Consider the following 12,947-nt stretch of genomic DNA (forward strand, 5'->3'; position numbering starts at 1 on the left):
TACAGCGAGGGGTGTTAAGCTTGATAGTATTTTGATAAGTATCAGTAGATCCGGGTGGTAAACTGCGGTCATTTGGAATGTTATCGGGGAATTCACATAAACTGCCAATTGTATTTACGGCGAATGTGCCACCTCACCAGCTCAGTCGCCCTCACAGCACAGGCACAATAATCGTTATCATCACCTCGTTGGCCGTTTCACTGTGAAGCAACCTCCTCTCGCGATCATAAATACTGCTCATATACACGCATTTACGCCAGTCATTATTGTAAATGCACGGAACGGTCTATGCACCCACGAGTATTTAGATTTATTACTTTCATCACGGGGTCCCAGACACTACCTCCCATTATTTCATCAAGTCGGGATCCCGTGTGAACAGGTATCCGGCATTCGTCTCGCTTACTGTGTATTTAAACCACGGTGCCACCATGTATTCTTTGGCAAATGAAACAACACAGTAACAGATGAGAGCCCCTATAAAACCTTTTATTTCTAGGGCGTTTGGCATGCTGACGTATAAATGGTCGAAGCTCACTGCAGTCGTTCGCCGAGTACGAACAATACAGGTGTGCTGGGGAGGTAGTCGAGGCGAGACCTTTATGAGTGTATGTGTGTATATTCGTTGGCAGATACGATGGTGTCCACGTCGCTTGTCAGGATACAACTTGTTTGTTCAATGTCACGAGAGCAATGACGGGGTGGGGGTTGGGGCGAACAAGTGCGGCTTAGTTGTGTACTCAGACGCCTCGAAAGTGAAAGACTTAAACTTTTGTTCAAACTTTCCTTAATGAAAATTTCGACCATTCTCTCATCAAATCAAGAAGGGGTCACCATGCAAAGTTTGACACTAAAGAAACAAATCGCCGTACATTTACCGATATCTGCAATTCAAAATGGCTGCCATCCCTGTGTTTACTCTAGTAGGAAAAGTATAACTCGCGATTTTCGGAAAACTAAGACGGTGAAAATGTACCTTACTGCAAGAGCTTTAAAATGAACCGCCGCAAGCGGTAGGTCAGAAAAAGTATTGAAAAATTTGAAGGTCAGAAATTCTGTTCCCGAGGCGCACTCTGCCTAAATAAATTATTGGAGAACTTTACCAGAAAGCGGTGAATTCATAGGGAATGAAAAACCTTAAAGGTATACTGTCACCTGTTCCAATTTTGCCACAGTTACCATGGAAAGAGAAAATCTAACCAATCACAGATTTTAAGCGGGTGGCCGCTTTTTAAAAACAGCGCCCTCACATGGGCATTTTGAATACCAAGGAACGCCCCTTTGACCATATATGGGCATATTTAGATTACAGGTGACTGTATACCTTTAACGTTCGTCCATGTTCATGGTATGTATGACGTAATAAGACTACCCGATGTCCGGTACTCAGGCCTTGCTAACTCCACAGTTGAACCATGGAGGTATAGGCGAGATCATCATGATCATTGACGTAATTGTGACCTCCATGGGGAGATCTCAAGTATGACCCACTCCTCAGGCCCACTTTGCGATCGTTTTTGTTTTGTTTTGTTGGATGTTTTGTTTTGCTTTTACGTTGAAAACAGCAGCATGTGTGCAGTTATTTTATCTTCGCTGTTTCCATTTCAAACAAGAGCTCCTCCAAAAAGTGGATGTATGGCTACAACCGTGTACGGTTGTCCTCATCGTTCAACCGTAGAGGTGGTGGTGAGACAGTTTAATATGAACTTGACAGTTTCCCTTCCGCTCAAGTTCAAGCAGTTTTCGTGAATTCTCTGCGACGCTCGTATGACTATGACCAACTGTCCGCTTCAAGATGAGCAAGTAAGTGCCTTCGAAAACAAGAGCCACATCCCAGGCAGCTTTACACAAATAATAGGAAAGTTCAGGACACTGTGATGTTTTCCCTGCTTCAAATGATCCTTTTTAATACACCCCGACCCGATATTGGTCGGTCATTACATTTTATACTTGCACTGGGAAAGTATGTGACCGCGAGTGCTTGAAAACGTGGCTCGGGCATAGCTTCGCGTCCCACAATTCGGGTTAAATTTTCGCGGGTGTGCGCCGATGGAATGCCAACTCGCAAGTCAAGCCCCGTGTCACGTGAGCCACTGAGAGTGCATTCTGCGGGCCACTGTCAGCTTGTCCTGGGCGCGAATAATTCAACCCGGCCCTAATTGGACAGATCTGTAGTTACACTGGGGGCGAGTTCATGTGAGAAATGATAATTGTATATTGCTGACCCAATCACCCGATCATAAGGGCGAATGGAACGTGTTTGAACGTAACTGGTGTCATATTTGATATCTCGCTCGTCATCGTGTCTCAGCAATTTTGTATTTTTTCAGTTTATCTTACACCAGTTTTTGAGTTAAAATTTACCGCTCGTCAACAACGTTTTCCCAGAGATTAATATTTGTTTAACGGTTTTGTGTGTTGGTGGTGCGCTAAAAATTCTCAGACAGGCAAATCGTACTCCGACTTCAACAGTGAACTGTATTTACCGTTTGCATAATTAATGGCGACGATGACGCGTCGACAACAACAACAACAACAACAACAACAACAACAACAACAACCAATAATGATGATGGATGATAAGATAATCATCCCCATCATCATAAGCTATTACAACTGTTAAATTCCCATGAACGGGAAAACACTTTTTCAGTTATTTTTGTGTGTGTGCCGTCTTTAAAATAATTAGGCCCACATTCAAACTATATGTGTGCGATGACCAATCTTGACATCAGAAAGTAAACTCCAGTTAGAATTAATTTGTCGCTAATACTACCCCATATATAAGTTATGGTATACGGTACATTGTGTCGGCAAGGCTAATACTCGGTATCAACATGTTAAAGGGACAAGAATGAGAAATATGCACTCATTTATATAAAATTAAAATAATTAGGATAATATATAGCAAAAGCCGCTCTAGGGCGAGAGTGATTGGCAAGTCTGAGGAAGAAATTTGCCGCCGATGGTATTTTTGGCGGCTGTTACCGCAGAGGGGTCCTTTCTGTGTCGTCGATCATGCAAGGAACCAGATGTACAAGACCACACGGCCATTCCTTTGGTGTGTGGTGCACACTTTTTGTGTGATGCGTGTTCAGTCGTTCACCTTTTTTTTCAAAATTACTTTTTGTTGAATGTTTTCATGTGTTTGATTTACTTTTCGCCATATGTAAATTGTTTGTGACGATTTCAAGCGAGGTAAACCACCATAGTTTAGAACGTGCCCCCGAGTGGGGGGCTGGGGTTGGGGTGGTGGGAGGGGCTGAGATATGACGTCACGGAGGCCAAGTGTCACTAGCTTGTAAAAGCGACCACGGCACGGTGCGGACGAACTGACAATACGAAAGGGTTGTGCTATTGATACGATCATAACATGCTCTCTGATCTGGCGGAGTCATTAACCTGGGTGAAAAGGCTATCGAGAAATTCTATCATATTTATGATCAGACTTTTTTTAATATGTCTCCTTGGCAACCTGAATGTGACGACAAGTAAGCTGAGACAACAGATTATTCAGCTATACAGCGACGACAACCCACTCAATTCCGTTACAGAACGAGCTTCCATTGCTCAGAGTTTGAAATGACCATGACCATGACAGAGCCCGATGGCATCCACAGCCCAATTAGCAGTTACACAAAAGTACATTCAGATTCATCCAAAAGGATCGACAATATTCGCTCATTTGACAACCAGGTGGTACAATGTAATCAAGGCCGCGTATAATTCACAGCCAGACACATAATACCGGCATGGCATACTTCAATTTTCAGGGGAATGATCTCGGTGTCTCCGAACGACTGAGCCCCGTGTGGTTTGACCGTGACCTCTTTAACCCGCCGGAAAGTTGGAGGCATGCTGTCCTTCCCATAATCTGCCTACTAAATAGCGCGGTAATGTTCAACCCCTTGGGGTTGAATAACTGCTGTATTGAATTCATACAGGGCAAACAAATCTGTGTGACCGCAGGATACAGTGAGAGAATAAGTATGTCTGCGAATTAAGTATTCATATACTGGTAGACCATATGTGTGTGAGAGAGAGGGGGGGAGAGAGTGGGGAGGGAGAGGGGAGGAATGGATGAGAATCGGCGGAGAAGCGACAGGCAGAGATTGAGGGACTTTATATACAGACAGAATCAGGAAGAGATAACTTTGACTCTCTCAGAAATTGCTTTGAACTGTTCCACAACTTTTAATATTCATCCCTTATAAAACTAATATTATTTAGTTTGCCGCAATTTTAGTTATTAAGGTAGAATGCGCCTCGGGGACAGACATTCTGAATCTCTAACTTTTATGTTACATTTCGAAGTTCATTGAGTAGATAAAGTTTTCACAGTTGGAAATTAAAAAAAAATTCCCCAAAGAGTTGACAGCGTGACAGGGATGGTGGCCATTTTGAATTTCAAGTGTCGGTAAACATAGGGCAATTTGTTTTGCACGGTGACCTCTGATTTCCACTCTTGGTTTTGAAAGGAAAGGTTTGAAGTTTCATTAGGGAAAGTTTGGACAAAGTTTAGCCTTTCAATTTCGAGGTGCGAACTACCTTAATGCAAAACTGGAGAACCAGAATCAGGTCAAGATATACGCTCTGGAACGAGGATGATGTGATCGTGGAACGAGGATTATGTGATCGTGGACCTCAAAATGAGGGCCGATTTTAAGGCAGTTCGCGCCTCTAAAGTGAAAGGCTTAAACTTTTTAAACTTTTGCTCAAACTGTCCTCAAGGAAATTTTCAACCATTCTCTTTCAAAATGAAGAATACAAATCGGGGGTCACCGTGCAAATTTTGGTACTCTAGAGAAACACATTACACAAGATTAACTGATATTTGAAATCCAGAATGGCCGCCATCCCTGTGTTGATTCTATGTAGAAAAGCAAAATTGTCTAATTTCGAAAAACTAAGCCGATGATAAGTTTTCTTACACCAAGAGCTTTAAAATGAACACTCACACGTGGTAGATCAGAAAAGAATTGAACAAGTTTGAGGGTCCGAATTTCTGTCCCCGAGGCGCGTTCTACCTTAAGTTGAGAGAAGTTAGTAATGGGAATCCAATTTGAACAAAGTGGGATTCGTGTTCACATAGGGATGAATTCATTTATCGTGCAACATTTCATTTAATCTTAATGCTAAAGGTCGGTAAAATACACAAGACAACAAAACACCCGCTCATATGTATTTTGGGTTTCGCTCATTTAGTTTTGCTGAGTCATCACAGTTAAAGTTCGACTATCAGAGAAAAAGAATAAAAGATATATAGCAGCGCAGAGACACCTACCAATAAGTCAAGCAAATATACCGTTAAAACATTATTTTACATTAGTTTCCTTTCTAATCAGACTTTAAGGTAGTTCGCGCCTCGAAAGCGAAAGGCGTAAACATTTGCTCAAACTTTCCTCGGAGACTTTTTCAACCATTATCTTTGAAAATCAAGAATAAAAATCAGGGGTCACCGTGCAAATTTGGTACTCGTGCCTAGAGAGACAAATTGCCTAAGGTTTTCTGATATTTGAAATGCAAAATGGCCGCCGTCCCTGTGTTAACTCTATGAAAAATAAAATTTTCGATATTCGAAAAAAGTTTTCTTACATCAAGAGCTTTAAAATGAACCCCCACAAGTGGGATATCAGAAAAGAATTGAAAAAGTTTGAGAGTCCGAATATCTGTCCTCGAAGCGCATTCTACCTTAATGTTAGATGACTCAGCAAAAATTAAATGAGCAAAACCCAAAATACACTGCTTGTGTTCAAAGCTGACGAGAACAGAAACCGAAGAATATCGCTGACACACTTTCTCAACGACTGTTGTGAGGTTTTCATCATCGCCATGATTTTCGACCGGAAGTCTTGCTGAGTTTTCGCGGAAGGGTGCAAACCCCGATTTCTTAAAGATTTTTTTTTCCTAATTTACGCGCTGTCACATCAACTTTTGTGTAAACAACTTGAACAGTTAAATATGTTCACAGCGAGGTTTGGGTCTAGAATTACATATTAATACCCGACACTGGTTACTTGGTACTTATCGGAAAATTCATTGCTGGTGATAAAAAAATGGCTGTTGTGGGTACGAGGCAATGTTGACACTGCGGCAGCTCGAGAGTCGTCTAGGAACGGATTTGCAAGATTTAATCCTGGAAAACCGGACACCATCTCGACAGAGTCTTGTGACATCCTGCACTGCCCAAATTACGTAGCTTAACGTGAAATCTTGAAATTTGTCTATTAAACTGAGATCAAGCGATGCTTTTTTTCTTGCAAGCTGGCGTAGCCCACGTTTATAAGCACAAAACTAAATCTCTTCAAAACGCGGACGCATAAGTTTTCTGTTTTATGGTTGTCGCAGAAAGAAAATGAAGTTATATGGACTGATTGAAATCACAGATTTTTTCCCACTATATGTAATGTCACAACCACTGAACAAGAGCAATAACTGATCAAGGGGTGATCGTAGCCTTGTCGATTATCTTAGGTGCCTCACGATGGCATCGTGTGTTTTCTTTTCAAGTCGCGAAGACAGGGGTTGATGTCAATTAAAACTTTAAGGTACAATACTCGCCGGGGACAGATATTCGCACTCCCAAACTTTAACTTTGCTTTTTTGCTCTGCTATTTGTGGAGGTTCTGTTCGCAGCTTAATGGGTGAATAAACTTTTCACCGGCTTATTTTTGTAAAATTCGAAAAATTTATTTTCCCAAAAGAATTAACACTAGGATGATGGCAGCCATTTTGAATTTCAATTGTTGGTAAATATTCGGTCGATTATTTTTGCAGTACCAAAATTTGTATGGTGACCCCTGATTTCTATCGACGATTTCGAAAGGGACGGGGGTTAAAGCTTTCTTATGGAAAAATTTGAGCAAAAGTTTATTTCAGTTTCGCGAGCTACCTTAACACTTTGAAACTTAGTGAAAAAGTGATTATAAGTTGCGAAATCTGGTTTGATTGGTAGATTTGATGACGATGTGGCAAGATGATGATGGAATTTTCGCCCTTATTTTGACTCGCAACACCGTCACGTGACTTCACTTTCCCTATCAAAAGCGCATTGTTTCGACCTAGGCTTCGAAGTAGATGTGGGGGGGGGATGAACGGTTTCTTTGAATTCTTTTCGATTTAGAACGGACTGTTTGGAACTTGGATGCCAAATGAAACAGCGCGTGCAAAATGCCAATATTTGGAAATCCAAGATGGCTGTAACTGAGTTTCTCTACGACAATAACCAGTTTTAAAACAACACGACGTTTTGTGCACAATTTCACTTGTTTACAGAGACACCTGACAAATCAGTAGTTCGGCGGGGGTATAAAACTGTCGAGTTTTCACATTTTTTTACAGATTACCATCATGTAAGTTCGGTATCACTTGGTTGGCCTTGAAACCACCAACCGGACCACTGAATGCCAGTAGTTTCTCTACTGTCTATGGTACAACGCAGAGAGCTGAGGCATTGGCTGGCCCAGTGACATGAATAGACTTGGTGCAGCACGCGCATTCCTTAGCGTAAGAAGGTTAGAAGGGGACACACCGGTCAAAGAAAAAAAAATTTTTTGTCTCAGTTCCATAGAGAACTGTGAAAACTGAATTAAGAAAAAGTGCGCAAGGCCCCATCACCGACTGTCCGGGCCACCGATCGGGGCCGTTGTCTGAAACACTGTACAGCAACCGTGTCCGAGGCAATCGTACGAATAACCGCAAGTTGCCAGTAGCAACAGGCGCGTTGTTGACGCACATTCTTCCGCGCCATTTGAGCTCCCCTCTTGGCAGCTTCTCAATTTTCCCTACCTGACAAAGGGGACAGGGTTTAATTATACCGCAGGTTGAGCCAAAAGTTCATCGCCGTGCCGGAAAACTTCACATCTACGAGGGAGGGGTGGAAGAAAAACTGAACTGCTTTCAGACAAAAGACCGATTGTGGCTCACAATATGCGTTAACCATACCCGCCTAGCAGCGTCGGAGTGTTGATATCTTGCCATTCGTCTGGTCGACTCATTTCGTCAACAGTTTTTGACACTACGAAAATCTGACAATGATTATTGCCGCGGAGCAAAAAGCGTAAAATGTCAATAGAGAGTCGCGCATCACAATTTTCATTCCAAGAGATTCAATACTACAAAAAAAAAACACTCGCTACTTGAGTCAGGGTAAGATTATAGCGGCTTATTTTCTGTTTGGCAACTTATAAACCGAACCGATGAGACAGTTTCTTTAAAAAATCTCCGAGCGCTGTCGTGGCAAGTGGGCCGGATAAGTGGCGACGGAGGAAACCGATGAGCGTATCGTGTGAACACTAGATGGCGCGATTGCATCAGGTACAAAAGAAATGTAGAAAAAGACGAGAGCGCATGGTCAGCAAGTAAGATAAATGTGTCACCTTGCCCTGAAAGTGGCACTATTCCTTTTTGAAATTGATTGATAAATAGATTGATTGCTTGATTGATTGATTGATAGATTGATTGGATGATCAATTGATTGATCGGTTGGTTGGTTGGTTGGTTGGTTGGGTCATTGTAGGGAAACGGGTCTGGTGATAGGGGTTGGCCAGCCTGATCAGTAGTTAAATTGGCGTGCAATATAAGCCAATTTACTATGGGAAACTTAACTTGTCACGCGGAAATTGTCTGCCATATCTCAAGGGCTTTCAAAGTCCAAGGGGGTGTAGTCGAGTTATGATATCCGCTATTCTCAGGGAATGGTTCGCCCTTCTCATTTGCGTGAACAAAGTGAAAGACGATCAGTTGAGACGGTAGTGTTTGCATATTAGTTTCAGTGGCCAGACTTAATAGTCTTTCAAATAAGCGCCAAGCGAACGGCATGTATATTGGCTGCACAGGAGAATTGTGACGTCACAAAGTGCCACCTCTTCGGGTTATCTCGGTCCCCGGGGGTTTATTGTAAGGGAATGTCGAGTTTGCTCTACCGTCGAGTTAAAACGTTGTTCTTACGGCCTTCTAAAATGTACTTTCGACGGGTTTCGCCAGCTTTCTCGGCTCACAAATCGCGCTAACCTCTCAGGCATCCAACGAGTGCTGAGCGAGAGCGAGTTTCTGTTTTCCCCCCAGCCACTTGACAGCTTCGGAAGTGATCGAATTCCGATTCCATGTGTTTTGTGGGATAACACTTGAAGTGATGGGAAATGGAGAAGTGGGGAGAAAATCTGAGAGCCCTGCGTGTGATAGAGCAGTTCAACCTCTCGCCATTTCTAAATAAAGACAGAAGGCCAGCTCTGTGAAACACAGAGTCGCGTGACGTCATCGCGGAACGGTAAGTCGACACCCCGGGAACGATTACACGGCCTTGATTTCGCTGTTTGTTGAGGGGTATCATCATTACCGGTTGTCGTCTCTGTGAGAGGGCAAAACTCGGGCGCTGTTTCGGAAACGAATTAATCCCTTTCCATACGATTTGAAATACTGCAAGCCCAGGAGACAGCAACATGAAAGTCATATTTTTACCTCATCGTTCTTTTGTATACAATCAAATGGACTGATCACAGTCTGCTTTTTGCGGCTGCGTGTTTAACTTACCTCTATAGATTCACCATTCTTTTTCACAATTTTTATGGCTCTTTGTTCATTTCAACAGGTACAAACTTTATTTTGTCGTGGGCATTTGCGTGCTCGTGCGGTGTTAAGCGATTTTTTCTAGTAGAGATTGATTGTTCAGCTGATTGTTCCCCCCTCAGCTTACAGGCATTGGCAGTGTTTAAATTTCTCCCGCATTCCAGAAAAAAAGAACGATGTATGTTTCATGTCACACGACCATACATTGTCAACGTCGATTGTTGTTATGCGCTAAAGATGAAATATTGACACGGCCAATTACACAGTCACGAGAAATCGACGACTTTTTCTTCCCTACCAGCTTGGAAAATACTGAACCCGTTGGACCGTGAAAAGGTGATGAACTTTCCGGCGTTCGGCTATCTACAGCGGAACTCTTCAAGTGTGATAAAGAAATAACACATGGCAATATTTCCAAACGTTCTTGAATTCATTGATATGTGAAGATACAGATATCGCAGCCTTCGAGTTGATGAAGATTTCTGATGAAGTGCATATGTCTAGTCTGAGAATCCACGGCGGTTTTTTAAGCGAAGCGTTGATGAGTCAAACGGCAGAGGGCTAATGGACAGTTTTACAGGCCTAGTGTTATTTTAAACGTAGCGCGGCCGGGATGTGATGGGGAAGTATCGGTTGACTGGGACAGCCGCCACGACACCGATTCCATGGGAAAAGCCGCGCTGAATCATGGGTGGGTGTTTCCCTTCGCCTGCCCCGGAGGAAGCAATCTTCAAAACGTAAGACTGGAAAGCTCGTAAAAATCAGTGAACTCGAAAGACGGCCGTCGATTGCATCGCCCGATGCTCCGATAAACAAGTTCTTGTTCTGTGAAATCGCCAATGATCAACGTTTCACATTGACACTGTCGCGGTTCCCACACGTCTTTCTTCCCGACAAGTTCAAATGTTTAACGACTTATAGACACGATTATTCCACTCCAATCGTGACAGTAAACGGGCCGTAGATGAGGGATAGCAGGAAATGGAATCCCCAAAAAGACAGTAACATTGTCATCGATCCTATTTGGATCATCATTTCAATAATAAAATTAATGCGACTGTCTCATTCCTGTAAAAAAGGGAGACCAGAATGATTGTCTTTAGAGAGTACGGTAATCTTATTAGAAAGAAACTTTTCAAAGTAACAGGTTGCAGAAATTGAAGAAGAATGCGCCCCGAAAACATATATCCTACATTTTTTGGTCTATCACTTGTGGCGGCTCATTGGTCACGTGAAGCTCATGGAGTAAATAAAATTATATTTTGTGAAAATATATTGAATTTTTTTATTTTTCCCAATATAGAGACAACACAGAGATGGCGGCCATTTTGAATTTTCAAATATCGGTAAATGTCGGGTAATTTGTTTGTCTAGTACCAAACTTTGCACAGTGACCCCTGATTTTTATTCTTGATTGATGTAACTTCCTTCCAACGACTTGATATCATAGCTTAAGGTACTTCGCCCTTCGAAAGTAAAAGAAATGAACTTTTGCTCAAACTTTCTTCAGTGAATCTTCCAACCATTCTCTTACTAAATCAAGAAAAAGAATCGGGGATCACCGTGCAATTTGGTACTAGAGAAACAAATTACCCGATATTTGAAATTCAAAATGGCCGCCATCCCTGTGGTAATTCTATGGGGAAAAATTAAAATTTTCGATTCGAAAAAACTAAGACGGTAAAAATTGTTCTTACTCCGAGCGCTTTAAAATGAGTTCCCACATGTGCAGAAAAAGAATTGTAAAGGTTTGAGAGTCAGAATATCTGTACCCGATGCGCATTCTACCTCAGTTAAGTTCCGTCTACGTTAAGGATGCCATTTAAAACGACATTGTTGTAACTTGTAATTATTACATACACTATGCTTCATTATTAGTCAATGGAATGGCTCTGAGCCACCACCCTGGAATACATGGCACTGTACACGGTTGTTTAACATACACATATATTTTTTTCAGCATATTACTGTATGTACACCTCTGTTTTTTGTCGATAAATACAATGCTTGTTCGCAGTGAGTTTTTGTACAGGGTCGATTTCTTCACGTCGCTCACTGGCGGGTGCGCGACATAATTGAATGCGTATCCAAGATGAACGCATCGGGCCGTGGAAGTATTGTTGGCAGGTGGGACCATAGAGAACAAGGTAGCGAGGTAGCCTTTCATGTGTTAGCTCTAACACAGCGATAATAACACGTCGTCTCAGAAGCCGTTTGCAGTTTTTGTTCGGGGCCTTCCATAGTCATGCTCGTTTCAACAATCACCATAGCAACTGGCAACAAAAAGGGGTCCAAAAAAGTTGTCAGTCACCAAAGAAAGTTTTGATTAACTGGTTTTTAATTTGGTAAGGGCAATGAAGTGGCGGAAGATATTAGCCCCGAGGAAACTGAAATGTGTGGTTTTCTAAAGTAGCCCCCTTACGCGTTGCCAACAGTATATGGGGTGGAGACGCCACTCAAATGGCGCGGACAAGTATTTTGCCAGTCATCGACCTCAAAAGCCGCAAGCCGCTTGCGATTCCATCGCTTTGTGTTCAGTTGACTTTTTTATCCGCATATGAGAACAATTTACTCTAGCAATCACTGCGCCAGAGCGCCCCAAAACGTCATTGAAGGGACTCAAAGCACAAATGTTACTAAGGACTGCGATACAGGGGAGTCGACCCGAGCTCATAGTCATATTTGGAACTTTCTGCCCTCGGACTGGGATTTGCGTCCGTAGGGATGGCTTTGGACAAACGCAAAAAAAACAGACAGGATTTGCATTTGTTAAAAATCGAACCAGACAACACTTAAAACCTTTACACATGTTAGGCTGTTGCTTCCCGACACAATCATTCGGCTTACGTCAGTAGCAGTACTGTAGCTGTGGCGTAATCTGTCAACTATATGTAATTTTAAAAGTCAGGGAAGAATCTCAATCGACATTCGATCATGCACTGTACACAACTGCAACGTTTATTTGCAGTTCGCAAAAGTTAAAAAATTCGCTGTTTTTGATGAGTTTTCTCGTAAAAAAAGTTAAATATCTTCTCACAACGTGTCATGAACTCCAATAACATGAATGTACGCTCTAGTTCTCAGTTGCTACGGCAACCACTATCTACGGTAGTAAGAGTACGAGAAACGGTGCCATTCTCTATCAGTTTTGCCTCAAGGCAGGTTTAAAGGTTCTCGACCACACTTTGAGCATTATCATGATATCCACAAGTATCACTCAAGTTTCAAAACATACAATGACAAAAAATGCGTCGACTCTGTCCCTCCAACGCTTAAACCTTTGAGCGCCAAAGTCAATTTTTGTCCCCTATATCAAAATATACACCAGTCATTTTTTTCTAATTTTTGCTAAAATTTTGATAAAATCTGAAGCAAATAAA

General features: G+C 42.2%; 1 long non-coding RNA gene across 1 annotated transcript; it reads left to right on the top strand.

The window, feature by feature from the left end:
* The first annotated feature begins 8,831 nt into the window (after positions 1-8,831).
* Positions 8,832-11,587, top strand: LOC139114112 (uncharacterized). Its single transcript, XR_011547795.1, has 2 exons — positions 8,832-9,268; positions 9,869-11,587. It is a non-coding gene; the product is annotated as an uncharacterized lncRNA (long non-coding RNA).
* The last annotated feature ends 1,360 nt before the right edge of the window (positions 11,588-12,947 follow it).

Source organism: Ptychodera flava, chromosome 16 (assembly GCF_041260155.1).
Source record: "Ptychodera flava strain L36383 chromosome 16, AS_Pfla_20210202, whole genome shotgun sequence".
In the NCBI taxonomy this organism is placed as follows: Eukaryota; Metazoa; Hemichordata; class Enteropneusta; family Ptychoderidae; genus Ptychodera; species Ptychodera flava.